The sequence below is a fragment of the Oncorhynchus mykiss genome, chromosome 11, assembly GCF_013265735.2.
Source record: "Oncorhynchus mykiss isolate Arlee chromosome 11, USDA_OmykA_1.1, whole genome shotgun sequence".
NCBI lineage: Eukaryota > Metazoa > Chordata > Actinopteri > Salmoniformes > Salmonidae > Oncorhynchus > Oncorhynchus mykiss.
Window position 1 is genome coordinate 49,852,223 of NC_048575.1, and position 17,581 is coordinate 49,869,803.

Here is a 17,581-nt window from a genome sequence, read left to right on the forward strand (position 1 = left end):
TGGAACGAATGAAAAGAAATAGAGAGATAAAGAGACTGAGGGATTCTGTGTGTATAGAAGAGTATGTCCCAAGGCTGGTAGGTTTCAAGTTTTATTGTCATGTACAGTGAAATGCCTTTCTTGCTAGCTCTTTCCCAACAATGCAATATTCAATACCCGTAGGTAGTGCTATAAAATAAAGTAAGAAAAAAATGTTAGAACAAAACACACGAGAGAAAGAAATAAGAAGAGCACAAGAAAGTACGTAAACTACTGTATATACAGGGTCAGTGCCAATACCATATTAACAATGTGCAGGGATACTATAAGGGCACATATGTGCAAGGGTACATAGAGTTGAAGTCGGAAGTTTACATACACTTAGGTTGGAGTCATTAAAACTAGTTTTTAAACCACTCCACAAATTGCTTGTTAACAAACAATCGTTTTGGCAAGTCAGTTAGGACATCTACTTTGTGCATGACACAATTAATTTTTTACAACAATTGTTTACAGACAGATTATTTCACTTATAATTCACTGTATTACAATTCCAGTGGGTCAGAAGTTTACATACACTAAGTTGACTGTGCCTTTAAACAGATTGGAAAATTCCAGAAAATTGTGTCATGGCTTAAGACGCTTCTGATTGGCTAATTGACATCATTTGAGTCAATTGTAGGTGTATCTGTGGATGTATTTCAAGGCCTGCTGTCAAACTCAGTGCCTCTTTGCTTGACATCATGGGAAACCACGTCCATCTGTACAAACAATAGTACGCAAGTATAAACACCATGGGACCACGCAGCCGTCATACCGCTCAGGAAGGGGACGCGTTCTGTCTCCTAGAGATGAACGTACTTTGGTGTGAAAAGTGCAAATCAATCCCAGAACAACAGCAAATGACCTTGTGAAGATGCTGAATGAAACAGGTGCAAAAGTATCTATATCCACAGTAAAACGAGTTCTATATCGACACAACCTGAAAGGCCGCTCAGCAAGGAAGAAGCCACTGCTCCAAAACCGCCATAAGAAAACCAGATTACGGTTTGCAACTGCACATGGGGACAAAGATGGTACTTTTTGGGAAAATCTCCTCTGGTCTGATGAAGCAAAAATAGAACTGTTTAGACATAATGACCATCGTTATGTTTGGAGGACATTACTGAGCGAGCTAGGATGTACATAGTCAATATAACTACTTTTTCAGCACTTTTGAAATGTACAGCGGCAGAATTCAGAACATGGGCCATTCTTACAGTATTCTCCCTGTACACCAAGTCAGAACCGTAGGATAAATAAAGGGGGCATATAAGCAGACAATGGAAGCTATTACAATATTCAATGATTACGTTTCTCTCAAACAGGCAATAGGCTACATGTGCACCACCAAGTCAGAACAGTAGGCTACGTTATGAGGGGGAAAGGGACCACATTACTAGGGTGAGGCACATGGGTTACTAACAGCTTACTACACAATAAACACTTACTATTACTTTCTTAGCTCAGGATGCAGCGTGAAAAAGCACAGCGTGAAAAGTTTTCATTATTCTTTTATTATCAAAAAACACTCGAACAAAGTAACAAAACGAAAGCGAACAGTTCTGTCAGGTAACAGAGACTAAACAGAAAATAACTAAGTATGATTCCCAATCAGAGACAACGATAGACAGCTGCCTCTGATGGCCTCTGCTGATCTTCTGAAGTCCCCCTAAGACATTGTGCCTTATATGTCCATTGTGCTGCACACAATTTAAACGTAGTCTTGAATGATGCATGCCAATATATGCCAGATATAAAGCACTGTTGATATTGCAACCACAACTCAAACACCGGTTTACAATGTATGAATAACATCATAAACCGCGTTTTTTTGTTTGAGCCCTCAAGAACTGTTGTCCGCTAAATATAATAATCTATTTGCATCTGCCAATTTATTGGCTGTCCAGTATCCAGACGACCTGTCCCAGAGCTTCCTATACAGTTATCTTTAAGTAACGTGTTGAGGCCGGACATTTTGTAGAATGAAAGGCTCAATTAAAGATGTTGCAGAACTGCTGAATTTGATATTTGAATCACCACTCCCTTCTGCTCAGTTTCTCTGTTGTTGCTATGGCTTTCAAGCTGTTTTTACCATCCCTGCAAGTCGCTAATGCGCAGAGAACGTTTTCTAAACTAAAACTCATAATGAACTACCTAAGAACGAAGCAATAGGCTCTCCGTCTGATATGAGCTTTTGATCACCCGAGTAAGCTCCACTCACTGCACTGGCGCAGTCGTAGCATTGACCACGGCATTTGTTCACCGATATCACCTTACTTTCAATCAGTTCGATTACTTATTTTTGAATCACCACTCCCTTCTGCTCAGTTTCTCTGGTGTTGCTATGGCTTTCAAGCTGTTTTTACCATCTAACACCTGGATATGTTTATTTTTGAACCATTCCATTGTAGATTTTGCTTTATGTATTGGTCATTGTCTTGTTGGAAGACAAATCTCCGTCCCAGTCTCAGGTCTTTTGCAGACTCCATCAGGTTTTCTTCCAGAATGGTCCTGTATTTGGCTCCATCCATCTTCCCATCAATTTTAACCATCTTCCCTGTCCCTGCTGAAGAAAAGCAGGCCCAAACCATGATGATGAGCTGTGTTGCTTTTACGCCAAACATAACGTTTTGCATTGTTGCCAAAAAGTTCAATTTTGGTTTCATCTGACCAGAGCACCTTCTTCCACATGTTTGGTGTGTCTCCCAGGTGGCTTGTGGCAAACTTTAAACAACACTTTTTAGGGATATCTTTAAGAAATGGCTTTCTTCTTGCCACTCTTCCATGAAGGCCAGATTTGTGCAATATACGACTGATTGTTGTCCTATGGACAGAGTCTCCCACCTCAGCTGTAGATCTCTGCAGTTCATCCAGAGTGATCATGGGCCTCTTGGCTGCATCTCTGATCAGTCTTCTCCTTGTATGAGCTGAAAGTTTATAGGGACGGCCAGGTCTTGGTAGATTTGCAGTGGTCTGATACTCCTTCCATTTCAATATTATCGCTTGCACAGTGCTCCTTGGGATGTTTAAAGCATGGGAAATATTTTTGTATCCAAATCCGGCTTTAAACTTCTTCACAACAGTATCTCGGACCTGCCTGGTGTGTTCCTTGTTCTTCATGATGCTCTCTGCGCTTTTAACGGACCTCTGAGACTATCACAGTGCAGGTGCATTTATACGGAGACTTGATTACACACAGGTGGATTGTATTTATCATCATTAGTCATTTAGGTCAACATTGGATCATTCAGAGATCCTCACTGAACTTCTGGAGAGAGTTTGCTGCACTGAAAGTAAAGGGGCTGAATAATTTTGATTGGATTTTTGATTTGTTAAAAAAGTTTGAAATATCCAATAAATGTCGTTCCACTTCATGATTGTGTCCCACTTGTTGTTGATTCATCACAAAAAAATATAGTCTTATATCTTTATGTTTGAAGCCTGAAATGTGGCAAAAGGTCGCAAAGTTCAAGGGGGCCGAATACTTTCGCAAGGCACTGTATATATATATATATAGACATCGATGACAGGCACATAGAGCTTGTGCAGTAAGTGTAGGTGAACCAAGAGTTAGGATTGCGACTGGCTACACAGTGGCACTGCAGAGCGTCAGCCAAGCAGGACCTGTCTGCCTGAGTGATTGGGCTAGGATCGGGAAGATACGCCAGTTGCCCCATAAACCATGAATCTATGCACAAACGGGTTCCAGATTCACATACAAAACTCTGTGCAGGCATGCTCAGAATTGTACATCTTTGCCATGACTGGTGATGTGTTTAATGTCTCAGAAATCACATCAACATGGTATAATAAGATGGGCGGCTGGAAGCCTGTAGGTTATTTGTAATCACTGGTCAAGTAATCAATCAACTGATGAGGTCCCTTAATCTCAGATCTATGTAAATAAAACAGAGATATGTGTTACACAGTGAATACATCTATTCATAATGCATGGTATGAAGTACAATAAGGGATATTGCTATCTAAATGGAGCAGAGAAAAATAGTGTCAACATTGTGAGTCCATTCATTTACTACATTATAATAACCCTGATGCTGTGCCATTGGGAGTGGTCTAAATCATGTTCCAATGACAGTACTGTAACCCCAGTGATACACCCACAACAATGGCCAGCTAGAGTTTGGAGGGTTTAAATGACAACTCATCATGCTGTGTGATGACAAGGTATACAATGGCTCCATCTACTGTAGAAAGCGAGCTAATGCTTTTGAGGTTTAAGCCTGACTTGATTTGTTCCATTGTGCTGAAAAACATATACCAGTATTTACATGGTGGTGACATTGGCTGGTACAGTGTTATTACAGTATAGATACACATTGTTACATAGTACTTAAAACTATTCCTATTTGGACTTTATAGGCTATCAATTAGACTAGCAAATAAACTTAAATTGACAGTTGGCCCAAACAGGCCACACTAAGTACTAATGTGTGCACACACTGTAATTATCCTGTACCTACCAATGTAAAAACATAGCAAATAGATCAGCTTTTAGTGTCACTTAAAATGCGTTATAAAGGTTTTGTATAATTTCAGCCAGTAGTTTTGAAAGTAGTGCGTTCAGTAATTGTGTTCAACGTCATCCATTTGGTATGATATGTTACCTCCTGCAATTCGTACGATATGTTATGAATTCCAATTCGTACAATATACATTACACATTTGTAAGTGCTTAAGATCCCGTTGATTCTCTTTTAAAGTAAAGTGGGACTTATTGTTATCCTGTTGGGAATCTGATCCTCTGATACTGTGTGTCACAGTAGGACCACAACATACTCATTATCCTCACCCACATGTCATGTCCTTATACAATATTCAAGCGTACACTGCCGTTCAAAAGTTTGGGGTCACTTAGAAAAGTCCTTGTTTGAATAGGAAATATAGTCAAGACGTTGACAAGGTTATAAATAATGATTTTTAATTGAAATAATAATTGTGTCCTTCAAACTTTGCTTTCGTCAAAGAATCCTCCATTTGCAGCAATTACAGCCTTGCAGACCTTTGGCATTCTAGTTGTCAATTTGTTGAGGTAATCTGAAGAGATTTCACCCCATGCTTCCTGAAGCACCTCCCACAAATTGGATTGGCTTGATGGGCACTTCTTACGTACTATAAGGTCAAGCTGGTCCCACAAAAGCTCAATAGGGTTGAGATCCGGTGACTGTGCTGGCCACTCCATTATAGACAGAATACCAGCTGACTGCTTCTTCCCTAAATAGTTATTGTATAGTTTTGAGGTGTGCTTTGGGTCATTGTCCTGTTGTAGGAAGAAATTGTCTCCAATTAAGCATCATCCACAGGGTATGGCATGGCGTTGCAAAATGGAGTGATGGCCTTCCTTCTTCAAGATCGCTTTTACCCTGTACAAATCCCCCACTTTACCACCACCAAAGCACCACCAGACCATCACATTGCCTCCATCATGCTTGACCAATGACGTCAAAAAAAAGAAAGTCCTTTGTTTCTGGCCATTTTGAGCCTGTAATCGAACCCACAAATGCTGATGCTCCAGGTACTCAACTAGTCTAAAGAAGGACAGTTTTATTGCTTCCTTAAGCATGACAACAGTTTTTGGCTGTGCAAACATAATTGCAAAAGGGTTTCTAATGATCAATTAAACTTTTAAAATGATAAACTTGGATTAGATAACACAACGTGCCATTGGAACACAGGAGGGATGGTTGATGATAATGGGCCTCTGTACGCCTATGTACAGTTGAAGTCCGAAGTTTACATACACTTAGGTTGGAGTCATTAAAACGTTTTATTCAACCACTCCACAAATTTCTTGTTAACAAACTATCGTTTTGGCAAGTCGGTTAGGACATCTACTTTGTGCATGACACAAGTAATTTTTCCAACAATTGTTTACAGGCAGATTATTTAAATTAGTCACTGTATCACAATTCCAGTGGGTCAGAGGTTTACAGATGCTAAGTTGACTGTGCCTTTAAACAGCTTGGAAAATTCCAGAAAATTATGTCATGGCTTTAGAAGCTTCTGATCAATTGGAGGTGTACCTGTGGATGTATTTCAAGGCCTACTGTCAAACTCAGTGCATCTTTGCTTGACATCATGGGAAAATCAAAATAAATCAGCCAAGACCTCCACAAGTCTGGTTCATTCTTGGGAGCAATTTCCAAACGCCTGAAGGTACCACGTTCATCTGTACAAACAATAGTATGACTATTGGGACCGCGCAGCCATCATACCGCTCAGAAAGGAAATGTGTTCTGTCTCCTAGAGATGAACGTACTTTGGTGTGAGAAGTGCAAACCAATCTCAGAACAACAGCAAAGGACCTTGCTGGAGGAAACAGGTACAAAAGTATCTATGTCCACAGTAAAATGAGTCCTATATCAACATAACTTGACAGGCCGCTCAGCAAGGAAGAAGCCACTGCTCCAAATCCACCATAAAAACAGGGACTTATACTAGGATTAAATATCAGGAATTGTGAAACACTTGAGTTGAAATGTATTTGGCTAAGGTGTATTTAAACTTCCAACTTCAACTGTAGATATTCCATTAAATATCCGCCGTTTCCAGCTACAATAGTCATTTACAACATTTACAATGTCTACACTGTATTTCTGATCAATTTGATGTTATTTTAAATGGACAAACATTTTTTGCTTTTCTTTCAAAAACAAGGACATATCTAAGTGACCCCAAACTTTTGAACAGTAGTGTATATCGTCTACCCCATTTCCAAAAGAGGCATCATTGACAATAAAAACATGTTCTACAGACACACTATCATCACTTTGGTTCTACTGTAGGCTTCCTTAGCCAAAACAATACTTATGAGGACAAATCATTTCAGTTCATATTTTTGGTACTCATTTTACAGTAACTCTTCTTCTAATATTCAGTGTTATACCTTCAAGTACTTTACAGTGTGGTTTACAATTCAGCTAACACTACTACGCAGCTATTGATTTGTGAGCAGAAATGTAAAGCGATACAGTGCTACAGAGAGTCACCCACCAGAACAGGCTTATTGTCCATGCTACAGTCCTGCAGACGCCCATACTCAAAGTCCAGAATCCCGTTGTGTAGTTGGCTCCTCTCGTTGGCGTTGTCAAAGCTGTTCTTGCCATGGATTTGTTTGAGGTGTTTGCGGAGCACGGGCTTGTGTGCAAACACCATGTCGCAGTAGTTACAGCGATGGGGCTTGTCTCCGCTGTGTAAGTTCAGGTGGTCCAGTAGAGAGCATTTCTGAGTGAAGGTCTTGCCACAGATCTTGCATTGGAAGGGCTTGATGCCAGCGTGGACCCGCATGTGACGGTGCAGGTTACCCTTCTGGGTGAACATCTTGCCACACAGCAGGCACATGAACAGCTTGTGCATCTTGAGGTGGTTGGCGTAGTTCTCGAACTGGCGGAACACGCGGGCACTGGTGGTACCACTGAAGGGATTTGTCTGAGTTTCGTAGGTGCCCCCCCAGATTGGGTCTCCCTGTGGCTGAGGTGGGCAGTGGAAGGGGGCTGAGTGGGTATCCTGGCATGGGTGGCATGGTCATTTCTCTAGCCCAGGTGTCCACTGTGGAGTTGATGAGGGAGTGCTGGGGCTCGGGGGAGTGTATCGACAATGGGGGGCTGGTCGGGAAGCGCACTGCGGTGGAGGTAGAGGGGCGTTCAGACATCTCAGACACCCGCTCACACACGGACTCCACCTTTACGATGGTGATGGGGCTCTCCTCGCCCTCACTCCTGTCTCGCTTCTGCCTCTGGGGAGGGGTCATCAGCTGAATTGTCACATCATCATCATCGTCTTCATCATCCTCCTCCACCTCACAATGCACTACCTGTGCTTGGGGCAGCTCCTGCAGTCTCTGGGCACGAGAGGCTCTGAGAGTCTCTCCATCTTCTTCCTCCTCCCGAGGCTGCTGTTTCACCTGGCAGGGGTGCGGCTGGATGAACTTCTTGAGAGCCTGGGTGCACTGCTCCACTACGTGGCCCATCTGGAGGAAGCTGGCCACAGTTAGGTAGTTGACCAGCTCTATCTCAGGCAGCTCCAGGGTTCCCGTGTAGCAGGACAGGAGCAGCTGATGGCCTACCTCCGCCTCCTGGATCATGGAGATCTGGACCTCCCTCGTGGATGAGTCTTGCAGAAAGAACTGGTCCCGGAGGAAGGGAGATCCGGCTGCCAACACCACCTTGTGACCTGGGACCTAATTATAATATTGATAGAAAAACTTTATTTGTATAGCACAATTCATACAGAGACTGCAACTCAAGGTCATGTGCATAATACAATAATAACCTAAATAGATTTTTAAAAAACATGGTAAACAGTAAAAGCAGCATAGAATGCTTAAAAAGTGCAAAAACACAGGTGATTGATGGACACGCACCTCCAGGTCATTGATGCGCACAGTGACATCACAGAATCTGGTCTGGTGGCGGAGCAGGTTCATCTTCTGCAGCATGGAGTCTCCGAAGGTTCCGAAGTGGAACTGGAGGATCACCTGGTTCTGCTGCTGGGCCATGGACATGGTGGCTTACTGCAGCTGCCTGCAGGCCTGGTGGAAGAGAGCAGATACAATGGCAATACATTTGATAACAGGTATATGGAAGATGCTGCAGTTTAAATGCATTTTATGACTTGTCATAAGCATATGACCCCCTTATATGGTATTATTATCTGAATGATCCTGACTTAATAACAGCCAGTTTGAGACAGTTGAATATGTCATACATGCTCATAAGACATTATAAAAGCATGAGGAGTACAACTTTTATTTGGATTTCTGAGCAATGCAGTATCACGTGAAGAAGTGCACAATTACTCAAAACTCATAGTCAAATCAAATCAAATTTATTTATAAAATCCTTCGTACATCAGCTGATATCTCAGTGTTGTACAGAAACCCATCCTAAAACCCCAACAGCAAGCAATGCAGGTGTAGCAGCAAGGTGCCTACGAAAAACTCTCTAGAGAGGCCAGAACCTAGGAAGAAACCTAGAGAGGAACCAGGCTATGAGGGGTGGCCAGTCCTCTTCTGGCTGTGCCAGGTGGAGACTATAACAGAACATGGCCAAGATGTTGACCAGCAGGGTCAAATAATAATAATCACAGTGGTTGTCGAGGGTGCAATAAAGCAGTCCCAAACTTGACAAAATAAATATGAGCTCATGACATAACATATTACAAAACAGATAATTGAACAATAATGCTGTAATTATAAGAGATCAATATGAAAAATCCAACATAGCAGGTACTAAAACAATATCAAAATCTCCAATCTCACGTGGTAATATGAGGATTGTTATTAGGCTGCTGTGAAGAGGATATATAGCCTGGTTAACGCGCGACCCTTCGATAGCCAATTCGTTGGAAGACAAACTAATGTTTGATGAACATTAACAAAAAATGTTAGTCCCTTTGGAGTAAAATCTAACAAACACAGTAAAACGTCATTCATTGTTTAGAGAAACGACCGAGCAAAATCAAATGTCTAGTCGGTGTTCATTTTCTTCAAGTGAATCTGGATGCTGCTCTAAAACAGTGGCCATATTTCACCACTGTTTGCCGAATGTAAAGACAACGGCATTACAACATTTCAGCGCTAGAGAAAATATTCAACTATCGTCTATTGCCAATAGGAAAATCCCTCCACGAAATCTGGCTATCTCCCAGTAAAATCGATTTAGATGGATCTACTTTTCAATATAGAGTCGTCTTGAAAAACAGTGCGGAAGAGTAGGGAGGGGCGCCACTCTCTCAACTAGAGCGGTCTAGAGAGGGATGCCTTTTTTAAAGCGGTAGAGAGCCATTACAGCTAGTGGTCAGACTAACTGTGAGTGAGTGGTCCCAAGGACCTAAAGCTATATCATAGTCCACATACGATGATGCCGGAGAGTCCGACGTCCCATTGTGACATAGCCTCGCGGCTCTGAGAAGGGACGCACTGCCTGACTCACCTCCTCCCCAAAATTCCCAACCAACGCGTCTCCGGTATCCCACCCAGCAAACTGTCGTTAAAAAGACGTTGAAAATACGATTTTGCCCGACGGTTAAAATACCTTCGGTTTTGGTTGAAAGTTAAAGTTGAAAAGACATATGTCGAAAATACGTATGTTTCATGTCGTTGAAAAGACACCCACAATACATTTTTTAGGGCTTGTTTTAAAGACTTGCAAAGATCATAATTTCAATGTACTTGTAGCCTATACACATGGATGCAGTAACCAAAAAATAGTCTAATTATTTTCCATTAACAATCACACTACTCATTACATGACGTTTCTAAAAACTTTTGGCCACGACTGTAGGTGGGGGTGAAGTGACCGATGTGAAATGGCTAGCTAGTTAGCGGTGGTGCGTGCTAATAGCGTTTCAATCGGTGAAGTCACTCGCTCTGAGACCTGAAGTAGTTGTTCCCCTTGCTCTGCAAGGGCTGTGGCTTTTGTGACGTGATGGGTAACGAGACTGTGACCCGGCCTCGGCAGTCTTCGGAGGCTCTTGAAGGAACTCGGGTAAGCTCGAATCCTCTTGAGGACTTCTGGAGTTCATCAGATGCAAAGTGGGATCCTTGAGTGACTGCAATCAGACCTCTTCTCCCTCCTACGTTCCCGAAACCGTCAATGGAGCTGGATGGTTAAGCCGATGAGTGAGTCGAGATCCATCGGTAGTTCCTGTGCTGCAAGCTCGTCCTTTACCCCCGCCTTTAATCCGCTACAAATGCCTCCAGAATGAAGCAGACGACAGATTGTTGCTCCCACACTGCCGTGGCTCAGGCGAGTGCCCTCCCGGACATCAGCGTAATAATGTACGCCATCTTCGAGTGGTCCGAGGGGAAAGAAGGCTGCAGCTCGAAAACGAGGGAGCACTGGGATATTAAGGCCCGGCAGGTTCTGGAATCTCCATTGTAGCACTCCGGGGGAGGTAAGCGGGGTTCCCGGGAAACTGGGGTGACCGTGCTGCTACCAGCCGAGTTACTGAGGGGCTGGGAGGTTACCGCGGTGGTAGGCTGCCTAGTAGGCAACCCACGGAATCACTCCCGCAAAGCATCCAATGCTAGGTCATGAAGTTTGGCCACGTCCTGGAACCCTTCCATCAGACCACAAAGCATCTCCTCGTGTCTACCAATGAGGGCTCCTTTGGAGGAGATGGCGTTGCGGAGCTGGTCCAAGTCTACTGGGTCAGTAATGGCCAGTTCGTACTATCAGGAATCAAGGGAAGACCCAAGTGCAGACTGTGTGAAGTAACAATGTTTATTGTAACCACAGGGACAGGCAAACGACAGGTCAAGGCAGGCAGGGGTCGATAATCCAGAGCAGAGGCCAAGGTACAGGACAGCAGGCAGGCTCAGGTCAGGCAGAGGTCGGTAATCCAGAGGTGGAGCAAAGGTACAGGACGGCAGGCAGGCTCAGGGTCAGAGACAGGCAGTGGTCAGGCGTGCGGGTACAGGGTCGGGACAGGCAAAAGTAAAAAAACAGGAGGACGTGATAAAGAGAGACTCGGGAAAAACAAGAGCTGAGACAAAACGTTGGTAGGCTTGGACAAACAAGACAAACTGGCCACAGACAGACAGAAAACACAGGTAAAAATACACAGGGGATAATGTGGAATATGGGTGACACCTGGAGGGGGGTGGAGACAAGCACAAGGACAGGTGAAACAGATCAGGGCGTGACAAGTTTATAAGACAAAATAAGAATCTAGTCTATTAAAACAGACAGAGCATGTTATTTTGATTGTGCGACCTTAGTGACCCTCTAAGCAATGGGAGGGTGTAGTAAAGGCTTTACTTATGCACAGCGCAACTCAGCATGCCTGGATACAGACTGTAACCATGTATTTTGTGGTTACGGTACCACAAAACCCAGAGGACTTTGCTTGTTTGGATATGACACTCACAGCCATGATAAAAATGTCATCATAACACATGGGCTCTCCTGTATTATTGCTTAACTATACCATGGCTGTTAGCCAATCAGCTTTCAAGGCTCAAACCACCCAGTTATTAATGCAAAATATACTACAGAATAATGACATGTTTGTAGGTATCGTTGACAACAGAGTACACAGTTGTGTTTCCTAATCCCCGCTTTGCGCAATGGCCGTTGAAGTTGAACAAGGACATCAGGCCATTGGTAAAGAGCCTGAAAGTCAAGCACACATAGGATGTACTTTGTGAATTGAGCACTTTCAAACTGCTGAGGAGATTAGGCTCTTGTATGTACTGTCTTTGTTGCAGACAGTTTGTGTCACTAACGATACCTTTAAAATGACTTTCTTATTTGATCCATTCTCAAGATATGACATACCTGTTCATTACCTTGTTGGCACAATCCTTTGTGTCCTTATCAGCAATTTTGCTTAACCTTCTGTGTCAAGAGAGTTTGTTTGAAACGCTGGAAGTTATGCAGTAACCACTGTCTCAGTATGACTACTTCAAAAATACAATTCTACAGGCATTGCTTGTAAGAGTAGAATTAACTAATTGTATCGCTTTAGGTTGTGTGAAAAATGCTGACTAAATCTACAGTGTAAATTAAATGTCAAAATAAATTTCTATTTCACCATCAGATTCTGTGCATCCACACTTTGAGACTGCTTCTCTTGTTGCTCAAAGTCTTGCTCCGTCTCCATCCTATTGACATGGAACTCAAAGTCTTGCTCCGTCTCCATCCTATTGACAAGGAAATCAGAGTTTTGGGGAACAAGACTTTGGGAACAAAAAAAACAACCGTGAAGCTTTGGGCTATGTGCTCTGAACAACTACAAAGTTAACTTCCCACAAAACAGGTGGGGGAAAAGGGTACCAAAGTATGGTTCTCAATCAGAGACAACGATAGACAGCTGTCCCTGATTGAGAACCATACCAGGCCAAGACATAGAAATACAAAACATAGAAAAAAGGACATAGAATGCACACCCTGGCCTAACCAAAATAGAGAATAAAAAGCCTCTCTATGGCCAGGGCGTGACATTCACTTAGGTAATGGGAGGGTGAGAGCTGCGACGTTCTTGGCTCCATTGGGACTGGCAAGTAGAAGCCCTGGATGAATCTACAAAATTCAAAGCCAACTCAGTGTCAACCCAGAGGTAAACAGCAAAAAGAAATAGCACTTAATTTTTGTAAACCTACACACTACAATACATGCCTTGCGAAAGTATTCAGCCCCCTTGAACTTTGCGACCTTTTGCCACATTTCAGGCTTCAAACATAAAGATATAAAACTGTATTTTTTTGTGAAGAATCAACAACAAGTGGGACACAATCATGAAGTGGAACGACATTTATTGGATATTTCAAACTTTTTTAACAAATCAAAAACAGAAAAATTGGGCGTGCAAAATTATTCAGCCCCCTTAAGTTAATACTTTGTAGCGCCACCTTTTGCTGCGATTACAGCTGTAAGTCGCTTGGGGTATGTCTCTATCAGTTTTGCACATCGAGAGACTGACATTTTTTCCCATTCCTTCTTGCAAAACAGCTCGAGCTCAGTGAGGTTGGATGGAGAGCATTTGTAAACAGCAGTTTTCAGTTCTTTCCACAGATTCTCGATTGGATTCAGGTCTGGACTTTGACTTGGCCATTCTAACACCTGGATATGTTTATTTTTGAACCATTCCATTGTAGATTTTGCTTTATGTTTTGGATCATTGTCTTGTTGGAAGACAAATCTCCGTCCCAGTCTCAGGTCTTTTGCAGACTCCATCAGGTTTTCTTTGAGAATGGTCCTGTATTTGGCTCCATCCATCTTCCCATCAATTTTAACCATCTTCCCTGTCCCTGCTGAAGAAAAGCAGGCCCAAACCATGATGCTGCCACCACCATGTTTGACAGTGGGGATGGTGTGTTCAGCTGTGTTGCTTTTACGCCAAACATAACGTTTTGCATTGTTGCCAAAAAGTTCAATTTTGGTTTCATCTGACCAGAGCACCTTCTTCCACATGTTTGGTGTGTCTCCCAGGTGGCTTGTGGCAAACTTTAAACGACACTTTTTATGGATATCTTTAAGAAATGGCTTTCTTCTTGCCACTCTTCCATAAAGGCCAGATTTGTGCAATATACGACTGATTGTTGTCCTATGGACAGAGTCTCCCACCTCAGCTGTAGATCTCTGCAGTTCATCCAGAGTGATCATGGGCCTCTTGGCTGCATCTCTGATCAGTCTTCTCCTTGAATGAGCTGAAAGTTTAGAGGGACGGACAGGACTTGGTAGATTTGCAGTGGTCTGATACTCCTTCCATTTCAATATTATCGTTTGCACAGTGCTCCTTGGGATGTTTAAAGCTTGGGAAATCTTTTTGTATCCAAATCCGGCTTTAAACTTCTTCACAACAGTATCTCGGACCTGCCTGGTGTGTTCCTTGTTCTTCATGATGCTCTCTGCGCTTTTGACGGACCTCTGAGACTATCACAGTGCAGGTGCATTTATACGGAGACTTGATTACACACAGGTGGATTGTATTTATCATCATTAGTCATTTAGGTCAACATTGGATCATTCAGAGATCCTCACTGAACTTCTGGAGAGTTTGCTGCACTGAAAGTAAAGGGGCTGAATAATTTTGCACGCCCAATTTTTCAGTTTTTGATTTGTTAAAAAAGTTTGAAATATCCAATAAATGTCGTTCCACTTCATGATTGTGTCCCACTTGTTGTTGATTCTTCACAAAAAAATACAGTTTTATATCTTTATGTTTGAAGCCTGAAATGTGGCAAAAGGTCGCAAAGTTCAAGGGGGCCGAATACTTTCGCAAGGCACTGTATCTGTAACAATGGCTCTTTGGCTGTGGGTGTAACAGTGCATTGTAAATCTTATGCAGGCTACCTCCCTGAAGAAGAACGCAGGTAAAATATTAGTACATCCTATGGCTGGCATTTAGTCTCCTATTTAATTACTAGAGTGACCTATCTTGCTCTAAACGATGGTATGGGATAACCCTGTGGGTTTATGTGGATTTGCGGAGGTAGAGGCTATCTGGTAATGGACTGTAGCTCGTTGCTGAAGACTCTAGACTGCAGCTTGTCGCTATACGCCCCGGACTGGGGACCGTCGCTGGAGACCCCGGACTGGGGACCGTTGCTGGAGGTTCCGGACTGGGAACTGTCGCCGGAAGCTCTGGACTGGGAACTGTCGCCGGAAGCTCTGGACTGGGAACTGTCGCCGGAAGCTCTGGACTGGGGACTGTTGCCGGAAGCTCTGGACTGTGGAGGCGCACCAGGCCTGATGGGTGGTGCCAACACTGGTGGTACCAGGCTGGTGACACGCACCTCAGGGCGAGTGCGGGGAAGAGGCACAGGACATACTGGACTGTGGATGCGCACTGGATACCTGATGCGTGGGACCGGTACAGGTGGCACCGGGCTGATGACACGCACCTCAGCACGCCCGCTCTGCAGCGCTCTCAATGCCAGCACCTCTCTCCGGAATCTTGCGTCGAGCTCCTCAGTCAACTCCCTGACTGGCTCCATGTTCCCCCCCCAAAGAAAAGATTATTGGGGTTGCCTCTCGTGCTTGCTCCGTTGAGCTATCTCCTCGTATCATCGCCGTTCCGCTTTCGCTGCCTCTATCTCCTCCTTACCCCAGCCTGCGTCCAGGGTCCTTTTCCATCCCGGATCTCTTTTGTCATAATGATGAGACCAAGGCGCAGTGTGAGTAGAGTTCCACATATTTTTTATAAACTGAAACTCACCTAACAAAACAACAAACAACCAAACGAAACGTGAAGCTACAGATGTGCACTAAGGCAACTATACATTGACAAGATCCAACAACACAAATGAGGAAAATGGCTACCTAAATATGATCCCCAATCAGAGACAACGATAAACCGCTGTCTCTGATTGGGAACCATGTCAGGCCAACATAGACATACAAAAACCCCTAGACATACAAAAACCCTAGACATACAAAAACTAGAGTACCCACCCTAGTCACGCCCTGACCTAACCAAAATATATAGAAAAACAGAGATGTCAAAGGTCAGGGCGTGACAGTATGGCCATGTCCTTAAACCAGCTGAGATATTCGGTATCTCCATTATTCCTACCATTGGTGTATCCATTTTAGGTAAATGGATTAATAATTTGACTTACTCGCTACAAGCTCATATTAATTTGGCCTACAAGGGTTTTAGCCAGCTCTCCCTGGATGTCCAGAATCTTAAGGCAGTTACAGCTAGGCAGTTTGGCTTTGGATTACCTGCTGACAGCACAGGGAGGCGAGTGTAAGGCCCTGGGATTGGACCTCGATGACGAATGCATAATGTTACTTCCTGACTCCTCCGATAACATGACCAAAATCCTGCTTGATATGTCTAAGCTCTCTAATACTCCCAGCCCTACTGACGATGATGTTCTGACCAGGATGGGTAAATGGTTCACTGGGAACTTTGGAAATGTTATGGGCATCTTATCATTTGTAGTTCCTGTGTTGATATGCTTTTGCTGTGTTTAGATTTTTTGTTGTCTTGGTAAATGGGCAGTGAAGAATGGTATAATGGTATTGGCTTTACCTGCCTCCTATGATGAATACTATGAGGCCACTGGTGTTGACCCCAACTATGACCTTCTTGCTCGCCCAACTGACCCAGAGGATGATTACTATACTACCTATATGTGAATGGTTAAAAGTTCCAAATGTCTGACGTCGATCTCTGTACATGGTTATATGAGACTAGGTAGTTTCAACGGGGGGAATGTTGGAGGTTACCCTGGGGCTACACCAATGCCATGATTACTCTATATATGTGATAACCTTTGTATGCTTGCAATGCGCAATGATGGAAAGGTATCGGGTAATGAAGATGTACTGCTTTAGTTCTCAGGCTGAGAACTGCCTGCACCTGCTGATAGTCACGCAGCCTCAAGGCCGAGATGTTCCGAAAGTAGCAAAGGGCCTGAGACTACACAGGTGTGGTTGATGGCTTATAGTGGAGTGAGAAACCACAGTCTAGACAGGTTTTTCTCATCTTAGATACTTTGTCTCTAATCCAATGCAACAATGCTAAAGTATGATTGATGGTAGGTTGTCCACACCAACTAGTATAAAGAGTATTGTCTCCTGTTTCACCACCTTTACTACAGGCTACGGAGGTATTCTGTATGCGAATCTCTGTCTGCAATTGCATTTTATTACTAAAGAGTTTTATACCAAGGTTCCTGTGTCTGTGTCATCTATCTGGAAGACTGATTGTTGAAGGAAACTTACATCACCCCATGCAAAGGACCACCCAACAAGAGACTCCTCTATCCCTCTCTCTCAACCACACAACTCAAGTCAGTTTTGTTGCTGTAGTACAACATTAACAGCATAAGGTAATATTATATTTGGAGCACAAATCTTAATGTGAGGGTGACATAAAAAAAATGGAATGCAAAGATATATTGCCAAAAGTAGCCTACTGTATTGTTTAAAATACCAGCATAGATTATTGTGGCCTTCTTGATGTTGCTGAAAAGAAGGTTTTAGAAAGAATATCAGAAAAAAATAATTTCAATATTTGATTAACTATATATTTATTTATAATTTCGTAATTTATAAATATTTAAAAACACCTCAAAACACATCTA

At 43.1% G+C, this 17,581-nt stretch overlaps 1 long non-coding RNA gene and 1 pseudogene across 1 annotated transcript; both read right to left on the reverse strand.

Annotated features, from left to right (window-relative positions):
* Positions 1–6,627: 6,627 nt before the first annotated feature.
* Positions 6,628–9,786, reverse strand: LOC110535844 (annotated as a pseudogene).
* Positions 9,787–11,684: 1,898 nt separating this feature from the next.
* On the reverse strand, positions 11,685–12,705 carry LOC118937452. The gene is made up of 3 exons (XR_005034800.1): positions 12,577–12,705; positions 12,321–12,380; positions 11,685–12,155 (listed from the first exon to the last, which is right to left on the reverse strand). It is a non-coding gene; the product is annotated as an uncharacterized LOC118937452 (long non-coding RNA).
* Between the last annotated feature and the right edge of the window lie 4,876 nt (positions 12,706–17,581).